General features: G+C 38.4%; 1 protein-coding gene across 1 annotated transcript in view; it reads right to left on the bottom strand.

Annotated features, from left to right (window-relative positions):
• Nucleotides 1-2,036, bottom strand: part of LOC120754925 (sodium channel protein type 2 subunit alpha-like) — a 70,325-nt gene extending 68,289 nt beyond the window's left edge. The window contains exon 1 of the mRNA XM_040069216.2: nucleotides 1,813-2,036. The gene's annotated coding sequence lies outside the window, so the exon portion shown is untranslated. The remainder of the gene's footprint in view (nucleotides 1-1,812) is intronic.
• Between the last annotated feature and the right edge of the window lie 9,885 nt (nucleotides 2,037-11,921).

Raw genomic sequence — 11,921 nt, forward strand, 5'->3', positions numbered from 1 at the left:
TAAGGTAAAATTTAACTCATCTAATGCCATCTGTGAAGAAAAAGAGGTGAAAGCACAAAAGGTGTCACCAGCATATTGATTAAACACCCCCTACTTTTTATCCTTTCTTCTTTCCCCTTATATTTCCCACCCCAGGTTGCCTGATAATAAAGGGAAATGACCAAACTACCACTCTGACAATCTTAGAGGGCACAGGGGAATTGTTTCATATTCTTCATTGAAAATGTGAAATGGTCTTTCTTTGCTAACATCTAGTATTACCTACACAGAATTTTGCAATACTGAGCTTAATTGGCACAGCTCAGAAAATCAGTATAGGGACCTAACGTCTGCTCATTGAGGGAAAAAAATGTAAACTGACGACACAAGCACAATTTCTGTAAATATCACGGCCTAATAAACAACATATCTGTTTAACAGGTGCTATGAAGCTTCAAATTACTGCAGCAGCTCACATTCCTATCTTTAACAACCTTCCATCCCAAAATGGAGATGTGCAAGAGAGCAAATATTAAATATTAAACTGTTAGAGTTAAAAAGTCCCTTCTGAATCTGTTTTCTTGATGAGCCAATTATTAAAGCATAAACATGATATGTTTCTAAAACAAACATCATTACTACTGATTCTTTATCTTGGAGTTATACAAGGATACCCCAGGCACCATAAAGAATACAAATTAAAAACTTCTTTCTTTCACATCACTACTTCAGGTACAGGCCTTGCTTGCTACTCTATCACCTGAGAGCCAATCCTGCTTTTTTAAATATATAGATATATAGATAGATTGAGGTGCTGATTTGTAAACTATGGGCTCCTTATTCTGCTATATGGGCGCTTTTTTTTTTGCCCTTTTTTTTTTTTTTTTTCCCTGCTGTTTTCTTTTGGAATAATTTTCAAATCAATACTAATGCAACACATGTATCTCTAATGTCTACGCATGTCTGTAGAACCACTAGTGAAAAAAAGAATTCACGTATCAAAGTGATCTTCAGTAGATATTTTCCTTTTACCTTTAATAACTGACAGCTTTAATTATTATGATAACAATGAATGAGACAATAGGGGAATGGACAATGAAATGAAGAACTATAATAATTCTTGTGTTGATATCTTCAAACAGTTCTATTAAGAAGCATATATTAAGCTTGACAGTAAGCTGTCACAAAATGTGGACTATACGTTTGGTGTGGACTTCTGGTTAATTAACAGTTGGTGAATCCATTCTCTCCTACCCACAACCATGCAAAAATGGCACAGAAAAAAAATATTTCCTTATATATATTTTACAAAATTTAGCTAATAAGGAGTTTTCTTCAAGTACCACATATACATATAAAACAGCAGTAAACAACAATGTAGATGTTATCCCTGAATCATCAGAATCTGAGACGCTCAGAATCTTATAAGACCTTCTCTTCCTGAGTCTGAATATCACCAGATTTTTCTTCCTAGGAAACAAGGTCACTTCTATAAAATGCTTGGAATTAATGTTGTATTCCTTGATTATAAAATGATCTGATTTTATGAGGAAGACTACTGCGTTGCAGTATCACATTAAGAGACCAGATACCAGATCTAAAGGGGTAAAAAAAAAAAAAAAAAAAAAAAAAAAAAAAAAAAAAAAAAAAAAAAAAAATCACACCATCATCACAATCAGTCAGTACAAAATGGCTTTGAATTCCCCATTCCATCTTTGACTCTACCTTAACAGCAAACCAGAGGGAAAAATCCAATAATCCAATTCCAAAATGTGGGAAAGATCACGTTGCCATTATTGATTATGGGTAAAATGAAATGTTTTGCCAGCTTACCTGATTGAAAGAGAATGAATAATCACTGCAAAGCCCAGCATCCAAAAATAATGTAACATACGTCTCCTCCTGAAACAGTCCAGATTTTCATCCACAAAGCCTTACTAATTGATCGCAATTTCTGTGTTCTCGGTGGAAAACACAGAGACCTTTCCAGAATCCTCTCTGCTTCTGCCTCCGCTTCCTGTTCTCAGTCACTCGATGGTACCCAACATATATGAGAAAACAGCTTATTCTGCGGAGGGGGGCCGAGGAGGGGGATGCAGGGGCGCAGTGACGAGCCCGCAGCACCTGACGTGGCAGCTCCACCTACTGGTGGCGATCCCGGGCGCGGAGCGAGCGCAGCGCGGCTGCCCGCCGCCCTGCCCGCCTGCCCTCCGCCCTGCCCGGACCGCGCTGCCCGGCTGCCCTCCGCCCTGCCCGGACCGCGCTGCCCGTCTGCCCGCCGCCCTGCCCGCCTGCCCTCCGCCCTGCCCGCCTGCCCTGCCCGGCTGCCCGCCGCCCTGCCCGGCTGCCCTGCCCGGCTGCCCGCCGCCCTGCCCGGACCGCCCTGCCCGGCTGCCCTGCCCGCCGCCCTGCCCGCCTGCCCGCCGCCCTGCCCGCCTGCCCGCCGCCCTGCCCGCCGCCCTGCCCGGCTGCCCTCCGCCCTGCCCGCCTGCCCTCCGCCCTGCCCGCCCTGCCCGCCCAGCCCGCCGCCGTGCCCGGACCGCCCTGCCCGCCCAGCCCGCCGCCGTGCCCGGACCGCGCTGCCCGGACCGCGCTGCCCGCCTGCCCGCCGCCGTGCCCGGACCGCCCTGCCCGCCCAGCCCGCCGCCGTGCCCGGACCGCGCTGCCCGGACCGCGCTGCCCGCCTGCCCTCCGCCCTGCCCGGACCGCGCTGCCGGCCGCTCCGAGCCGCGGCTCCTGCGGGCAGCGGGCGCGACACGCCGACACAGCCGCGCTGATTACTGAACAGCCCCTCAGAATACCTTCTGCCTAACATAATTACATTTAAAAACAGCTGTCCGTATACACCGAACAGAGCGTTTGGTTTTAAATGCGCTGTTTCCTTTAAAATGCATGGGAACGGAGGAATGTGTAAATAACAGGGCATAGATGACTGCCTCCCTAACTGGTGTATGCAGAACTTGCTGGTTATCTTGATACTTTCTAATTCATTAAATACTCCCATGTATTTTTGGCACCATGTTCATGACTTGCAAGAGTGTAAAATGTAGTATGCTTATGTAAAAAAGCAAAGCTCAAAGTCTTTCTCTTAGACAGGCTTCCTGGGCACGTGCAGATCTGTATTTGCTTATCTAGGATTCCTTTGGGATCCTTTTGGGAAGAATTACTAGAGCGGTGGCTCCAGCACCACCTGCCCCATGGGCAGCACTATGGAGTAAATAACGTCCTTCGGGCAGAATACTGTTCTGCCTTGCCTGGCAGTTTGAGGAGTGCTGTGTCCGTGGAAAGTGAAATGTAGAAATGCTGAGCAGTGTCAGCAAGTGTGTGCAATATAATGACTCACAGCCTTGGGGTAGAGGCCACTATGGATCCGACCTAATTGAAAATCAAGCTACCAGCTTTGTTCACTCATGTGGGATTTAATAAACAAACATGATTTCACAAAACAAGAATAAATGAGTATAAGAAGCAATTCATATCTTGCTTTCCCTTACCTCCTGTAGCTCCTTCAAGTGCCTCTCTGCAGAACTTAGCCCCATGCTCTGTCCCCTGGTCATACAATTTGTTTTAGAAGCAAGAACCCCAGGGCAGCCAGCACATATCCACCCTGACGGCCCCCACCAAGTCACAACTGCACAAAGCAGTAGGAGTGGTGATAACTGCCTACAACTCGTCCCATATCCCTCATGTCAAGAGATATCCCCTTTTCAGTTAGCATTTATCCCAAAACATTTGTGCCAATTTCTGAGTAGTCCTTTTAATTTTAGTTACACTTGCTGTGTGCTTGACAGATACAAACACCAAATTCCTGAATCTGGCAGCAGGAAATAGAAATACATTTTCAGGGGATGTATGTACAGAATAATCTCTGTATACTAAGCAAAAGAGATGTATCCTCACCTTCAAAATGTTTGGGGTTTATAAGCCTGAGCATACAGAGGCACTCCTGATTATACTGTTCACACAAGTCCCCCTGTTTTCTTCAAAGAGACTTTGTGAGTGTGAACATATACCAGAGTCCTATTTTAAAAAAATTAAAAACTTAATTATTCTTTTTTATTTTAATATATTATAAACTTCCAGAAGTTAAGAAGAAATATTTTTTTAATTAAAAAGTGTTCCTTGTCTCTACAGCATAGATTTTGCTTTCATGGAATTATGTTGACTTAGCAAACCCATGAATGATGAGAAGCTGGTGTTTGCATTTTAAATTGCTTAGGCATGTTTTTTTTGCAAGCATGTCACATTTTGGAAGTCAAACCAGTCATTGAATAATACTTTCGTTTGCTTGCATTTATTTATCATTTTTAATCTTAAAAATATTGTTAGGGTTCTTTGTAAGTTTTCTTTAGAAAACCTTTATTTCACTGTCCAAAGGTAATTATCATCTAGTAACATCAGAGTTAAAGAGCAGTAATACCTGTTGAATCTGTTTCTCCTGGAAATATAAAGAAATTTGAATCTAAATAACAAACTATTTCAACTTTGTTAAAAAATAAGAAGCATAGTCCTTAATACTAGCTGTGTCACTCCAACAGAAATGGGTATATGAAAAACAGTCTTGAACTTCAGCTGATTCAGAGATTTGATTCTTTGTTAAGTTTTATAAGAGTGTAGTTTTAGAATAGCTAATTTTTGTGAACAAAGGTTCCCTAAGATGGCTAGATTAACATCAAATTACTAGAGAAACCCCAGTCCTGCTTTTTTGTGGTAGTGTCCTTATATTTACTGCAATCTTTGATATGCCAGTTTGCACAATGACTACACTTAATGTATTTGTCTATACCAAGACAGTCTTCTCATAGGTGTGGGTGTGCTATTAGAGAAATGATAAAAACAGTTCAATTACCAATCTTCACAATAAAAGAGTACAAAAAAATCTAAGTTTTCTTTGTAGAAATGCTCAAGCCACACAAAGTCATGGTGAATGCTCATTTACAGAATGACAGAATGGTTGTGTTGGAAAGGAACTCTGGAAATCATGTAACCCAACCTCTGCTAAAGCAGGCTCACCTAGAGCAAATTGCAGGGTCACATGCAGCTGGGTTTTAAATATCTCCAGGCAAGGAGACTCCACAGCCTCTCTAGGCAGTCTGTTCAGTGTGCTCTGTCACACTCAAAGTAAAGAAGTTCCTCCTCATGTTCAGATGGAACTTCCTGTGTTTCAGTTTGCATTCGCTGTCCCTTGTTCTGTCACTGGGCACCACTGGAAGGAGTCTGTTCTCATCTTCTTAACATTTGTCCTTTAGATACTGCATGCATTGATAAGATCACCTCTCTTCTCCAGGTTAACCAGGCCCAGATCATGCATCAGGTATGGCCTGTACTCTCCTTTAATCATGTACAGACTTTGAATAATGTTCTTAAGAACTTTAAAACCTATCAGTGGAACAACAGCTCACAAAGAGCTATATGCATTTATAATATAAATGCATCAAACCATCTATATGGAATAAGTCCCCCCAAATGCCTGAATCTTTAAATATGAAAAATTCATTTTAAAAACCCCTCTATATAAAATGTATGTATGTGATACATAGTATATATACAAAATCTATCTCCTCCCTTTCCTCTGCCTCACTAGATCCCACTGCCAGATGTGAAAATTAGAAGTGGCCGTTCAAAAGACAACAACAAATAGGCTGCTTTGACAAAAGTAATTTATAACAATTCCAGCCTGACACTTGTTTCAATTTAAATGATGATTACAACTTTTAATGAATCATCACTGAATGTTCAACTCAGAAATTACATTTAAAAATGTAACTCGAAATGTCCTGACATTTCTAAATAATCTGTCTGGGAATCCTGCCCCAGGTGCAGTTTTGCTCCCAGCAAAGACTGAATGCAAAGCTATCCAGTCACTTTTAACTAAATGGCTGAAATACAAATCTTGAAAAATCTCAGTTCCAAAGAGAAAAATAATTTTGAAGTGTTGAATATAAATGAATAGAGCCCCATGTATGGGGTTTCATAAGGGCAACCCCTGTACATAGCTCACATGTAAATTTTCAGCAATTAAGTCATCAACTTTTCTCAACATCAAATATTTTATCTGATTAATACTATTATTTTTTACAAAAATTCTCCTGAGTAATTCTCAGGCACTTTATCGAACTAACATGAAGGCACCAAAATATAAAACATGATATTATAACTATTCCTTCAACAACTTACCAACGTTACCTTTAGAAAGAGATTGAAATAGCAGTATTTAGCTAAGTGTAATGAACCTGACTTCAATTCAAGTTCAACACTGCCTGATAAAACTGTATAAATCTCTTTAGTTTCTCTCTTTTTCCCCTCTCTTTATCTCTAGTGTTCCAAACAAAACAAAACAAAACAAAACAAAACACCTAAAAAACTGCTTTTAATAAATTTTGCACCAGCTACTAATGCATATTCACAAGCCATGGACTTGACATAGTAGTTTTCAATTAATAATCTTCACTTTTAGTTGAGAATCTATTTTAACAGGCCATAGAGCATGCTATCTGAAAAATTAGCTGCTTTAAATTATTCCTAACATCATAATAAAGATATATGATCAGCAATCTGTACTTTAATGCTTATAGATTTTAATAATAACAAAATTGTTTTAACATTATGTTATTAAATAATAGTTAAATCCCTCCAACTCTTGTAGAAGAAGCAATAGGAAGGCCATACACAAATGGACTCAGTTGTGATAAGTCCATTCATTCAGTAAAAATGAACTAAAAATAAGTCACAAAGAATAAACCACTCCAACCACTTTCCATATGTGCCTAAGTGCTTCCAAAATATTGATCTCAGGTTACAAGTTTCCTGTCATTCAGATGAACTACAATCACAATCATGACCTTAAGTTATCATGAGCTGAACAAAATGTACACAACAATCACAGCTTCAAGGTATCATAAAATGTTCACTTTATAATTGCGCATACTCTGTTCATGTATTTAGAAAGAGAAGGACTCTCATGCATCTGCATTTTGAAGAAATAAAATCATGGTATGAAACTGATGTCTAAGTTCAAGGTAACTACCAGCAGACAATCATAAAATAACTCATCAATATAAAAATTTTTCTTATGCCAGTGAGCCTGGAGTTAGAGGTGGGCCCTGCTGCATCACTACTGGTCTTCAGGAGTTTCACAGCCAAACTCACTTGGCATTGTTCACTGCTTAGTGAGAGATTTGGTGAAAAGTTCCATGGGTTAACTGGAAAGAAGTACCTTTCCCACCATATATGTTCTAGATGTTTCTATCCTCTAGTATGCAGTAGGCACTGCATCTGCTGCCACTGCAGAAGTAGTTTACAAATTTCCAAGTGCTAGAAGCAATATTTCTTCTAATCTTGCTAATCTTGCTTGATTAGGTTTTATTTTTATTTTATGTCTATTTCATCACAACACAGAAGAATTATCGAAGGCAACTAATTTATTAGGAAATACGGTTTTTGCATGACATATGCCTCAAGAACTAACAGAGATACAGGCAAACAGGTTAGGAAGATTCTCAAAAATACTAGATATTTATGTCAGTAATAAAAGTTAGAACAGGGGACAGGCACTGACTCAGATAATAAGAGTCCAATCTAAGATTACAATCGAAGGCTTGCAATCTTGTTGTATAACTTCCAGAACTTAATGTATGTATGTGTCTCAGTTTCTCTCCTATGAAATGGAGATAATTCCTGACATCAGAAGGGGCTATAAGATAAATTAATTTTGTTAGACAACAAAGCTGTAGAGATCAAGAGTGAGGAAATATTTTGTTATTCCTTGTAATGTCCAAAGAGGCCAGCCAGACCTAGGAAGCTATTATTTCAAGCACCATATGCTCACAGGACATGGACCATGTTCAAAAGTATCTAACATATATACAACAAGACCAATAAACAAAGATGAAATGAAAGCAATCGATTTCAGAGTGAACAAATACAATTTAAGGTAGGCAGATTTTAAGAGGTGGAGAAATGAATTAAATGATACCTCAGCAACAAGTGCACTAGTGTGCTCTCAGAGCTAGTAACAAAATCTAATAATGTTCTCCCAGGACACCTATAAACAGAGAGATTGCATTCATATGTTTTCATTCCATTTATTGCTACTGAGTCATGTGGTTTAATTGGTCAGATGAAGGGTAATCATCACTTGGAGAGAGGGGAGGTTTTGTTAAGCAAACCTCAAGTTATGATTTATTTATTTGCTAGTCTTTAAAAGCTGGAATGCCTAGAATAATTGTTCTGTTTAATAACATATGCTTGCCAAGTCGATTTTGCTTTAGAAAGTTTCTCTGCATCTCCTAGTACATGTAGCAGTTATCTGCACTAAAAATAGTACTTTTATAACTAGACTATGAAAATATATTACACTGAGAGAGATAACAAAACATTTCAAACAATTGACAAGCATGCTAAAGAAAAATAATCGTACCTTGTTTTTGTCCAAGAATTATAAGGAGACAGAACATGCAAACCCTTCGCTGCACTGAATTGTAAAGTACAGGCATAAAGTGTCACAGAGAGCAAAGACAGAAGTGATATATTCTTTCAAAAATTATTGTACCTATTTTTTGTCAAATCTGTATCCACCATTGGTCATTAAAACAGTTCTTCAGTGTTAGCTTCAGGCAGCAAAGAAATTACTGGCTTTAAAGTCTGAAAATATTATAAATGTATAAAATAGTCCCTTCTTCAAAAGTAGCTATCAAGACCAAAGAGTAGAAAAATGCAGAAAAATGTTCAGAAATCTTTTAAATTCCAAAGCTCTTTTTTTTTTTTTTTTTTTTTTTTTTTTTTTTTTTTTTTTTTTCCCCCAGGCTGAAGTATAATATGGCAGCCTGCACTAATACACCTCAGATACAAAGATTTTAGATCTGAAAGCAATTTAACAAAATGCAAAGATTGCTAATGATTAGTAGTCACCAAAGCAGTTTCTCTTAAAGTAACTGGAACTGAGAATAGAATATACTTCATATTTAGAATAACATTAAAGTTCAGTTGCACTTCAATGAGTAATATGCAAAGGTGACTCTCAGACGTTAAAGAATAATAGGCTTTACGATTTCAAAAGAACTAAACAAATGCTAATAACTTTTTGAGATTAATTCATGTCTTTTAAAAAGATGACACATCAATAAACCACTGTTCAATCTGCAGACCTGTCTTTTGCCTTAGCAATTGACTAGAGTTTGATAGTTTGAGATTTGTGGATTAAAAAAAAAAGATTAAAAAGGAAAAGAAAGGGTTCTACATATGTGAAACAGCAATTTTTTGAGGCATGTAAACGACAGGCGTACATAAGTATCTGTTGGCCAGAATAGCTCCAAGCATTGCTCCTTAAGCTTAACATCCCATGTGCTGTGGAAACTGGAGTTTGACCTTTTGCTCTGTCTCTTCTGGGCAAATGTTTTTGCATGATTTAATAGAATGGTTATTTTTTATGCAGATGACTGTTAGCCATGCTCTAAGAGGCAAAGAGAAATTTCTGGTAAAAATGAGCTCTATCAGCATGGTTGAATAAGCAGAAAGATTCTTCCAGCTATCCTAGTTTTAGGACACTTGAAAAAAAATCAGAAAATTAGATTTTTTTCAATGCATATTTGTTTTCATTCCTATGGATTTCCTATAATTACTATTAAAATTATTAATAAAATCATGAATAAATCATGTTTGTAGGTATCGTTGGGTAGCTTTAGGAGATTTAGAATCAGCTCTGAGAGGTTTGCTAGGCTCTCTCTGGATCTCTTCTGAAATTTTCATAGAGAAACTCTTTACTTTCTCATGGACATGTAACTATTTGAAAGTTTGTGCCACTTTGTGAAAAATCCAGTTTTTATGGTAAAATAAAAACTTAGAAAACTCCTGAGGATCCCAGCAGTTAAGTCTATTGTCTTTTATTTACTGTGACACTTTATTGTGGTATATGTAAGATCTTATCATATCTCATTTTAATTGTACTTTTCATGGAAGATATAGAAAATCAAATCTCACTTTGCCAATGAGCTGTACCACTAAGATATAACTGCCATATACCTACAGATTATAGAAGTGAGAATTGAGTAGAAGGATTAAGATTACAGAATAAAGCTTCTCTGGTTTTGTGTATTTTTTTATATAATGCAGCTGAAATTCATGTCTATTACCAGTACACCTTTTACTAAATCACTACTCTACTGCAAAGAATTACACGTTAGTACTATTATAAGTAATAAAGATTCATATAATTTCCAAATTTCTTGTAACAGTTTTATCTTAGTTTTAATTGTATTAATTCAAATTTTTTTTTTCTTAGATCGCATAGAAGTTCTTGGTTAATTGATGAAGTTGAATTAATATTCAAAATTTTAATATTACATATTCCAATGCAATTATAATTTCACAAAAAAAAAAAAAAAAAAAAAGTGACTTTAGAATTAGGCTTTCGAATATCAGCTTCAGCATTTTTGGTCTCAAGTAGGCCTATATGCATTCATGATGTATTTCCATATTTATACGAAGCTGTCAAGGTGTGTTCCAAAGCATCTGGTGCCGCGTGCGCCGCTGGGCAGTGCGCGCACGGAGGAGCCGCGGAGCCGGGCCGCGCTCCAGCACCGCGGACAGCGCCGGCTGAGGGAAACGCTGGCGGCACTTCGCAGGGAAATCCCGGACAAGCGTGAGTCCTTCTTATAAAGTAGTATTTTAAGGAAAAAATCCCTTAAAGTAAAACTAGAGCGCATTTTTTGGTGACAACAGGATTTCTAAGATGCTCAGTCCATGCTCTTACTATAGGTGTTTTGACCTATTATTATCACTGCTTGCACTATTTTCGTATTTTGGAGTCCTTTCAGGGTCCAAGATCCCATCGTAGGGCTTGAACAAGCATGAAAATGGATCATTTCCCTGGGACACTCCAAGGCTTTGGGATAACCGTGATGAATGGTTTAAGCTGACACAAATATCTGACATTACTCAAACGGACTGTCTCTTCAGCTACTCCTTTGTGTCAACAACACTGATTTTTGTGATGAGTTAGATCATGGACACAAATTATAAAGTCCACGGTTTTCATCTAGATCCATTCCTAGCTTGCACTTTTTCCTCCCCCAGGCCCCATGTTTTGGTATGATTAAATTTTCCTCCACAGCTGAGAATTGCTGAGCCAACCCCACATGCAGGTGGCTGCTAGCTGTGTGATGTGACAGAGCAGGTGTACGTGATAGAAATAGAAGATAAAAGTAGAAACAGGCAGCTACACAGCATTCCAGTATAAGGTATCCTTTAGTAACACTAAATCCAACACTGCTATTATAGGAATTGTGGCTAGAGACAACTGGGGTGAGGCAGTCAATTTGTACATTAGTCTTTTACAACTAATAGTATACAGGATACCAAAGATAAGTTCTAAGATGCTGTAAAATGCAATGGAGACTTGGATTAATGTAAGTAAAACAGATCACCCTAAAAACTCTTGATTGATCAATAATGTAATAGTTCTGGCTACATACAAGCATCCGTTCCCTCTGTCTTACTTAACAACTTTTTTCTCTGTCTGGCTTTCAATAAATATGTAAATGTAATTTGTGTTTTGCAGGATCAATAGTCCACGGAAAAAAAGGCCTCTTATTTTCTCCTACTCTGTAGTGGAGAGTTCTGAATAAAGGATGATTTCTTTCTTTCTAGACATGCATTAGTACATAGTAAAATAGAGATATCAGGCAGAACCTTGAGTTTTCTGCAATTATGTGTATATTAATGTATTCAAATACTTCATTGTAAAAAAAAAATTTAAAAAATTTTAAAAACTATGTGTACTTTAAATGTTAAGCCGGTTTTCAAGAACTGGTGAGCAGTGCTCAGTGTTCCCGTATTTGAAGCTGTGCACTCGAGGGTAACGCGGTGCACAGGCTGTGCGGGCTCCAGCGCGCTCGCTCCTGCCAGGAGGTGGAGCCAGCACGGAATCCGCCGCCGCTTCCTTT

Source organism: Hirundo rustica, chromosome 7, assembly GCF_015227805.2.
Source record: "Hirundo rustica isolate bHirRus1 chromosome 7, bHirRus1.pri.v3, whole genome shotgun sequence".
Lineage (NCBI taxonomy): Eukaryota > Metazoa > Chordata > Aves > Passeriformes > Hirundinidae > Hirundo > Hirundo rustica.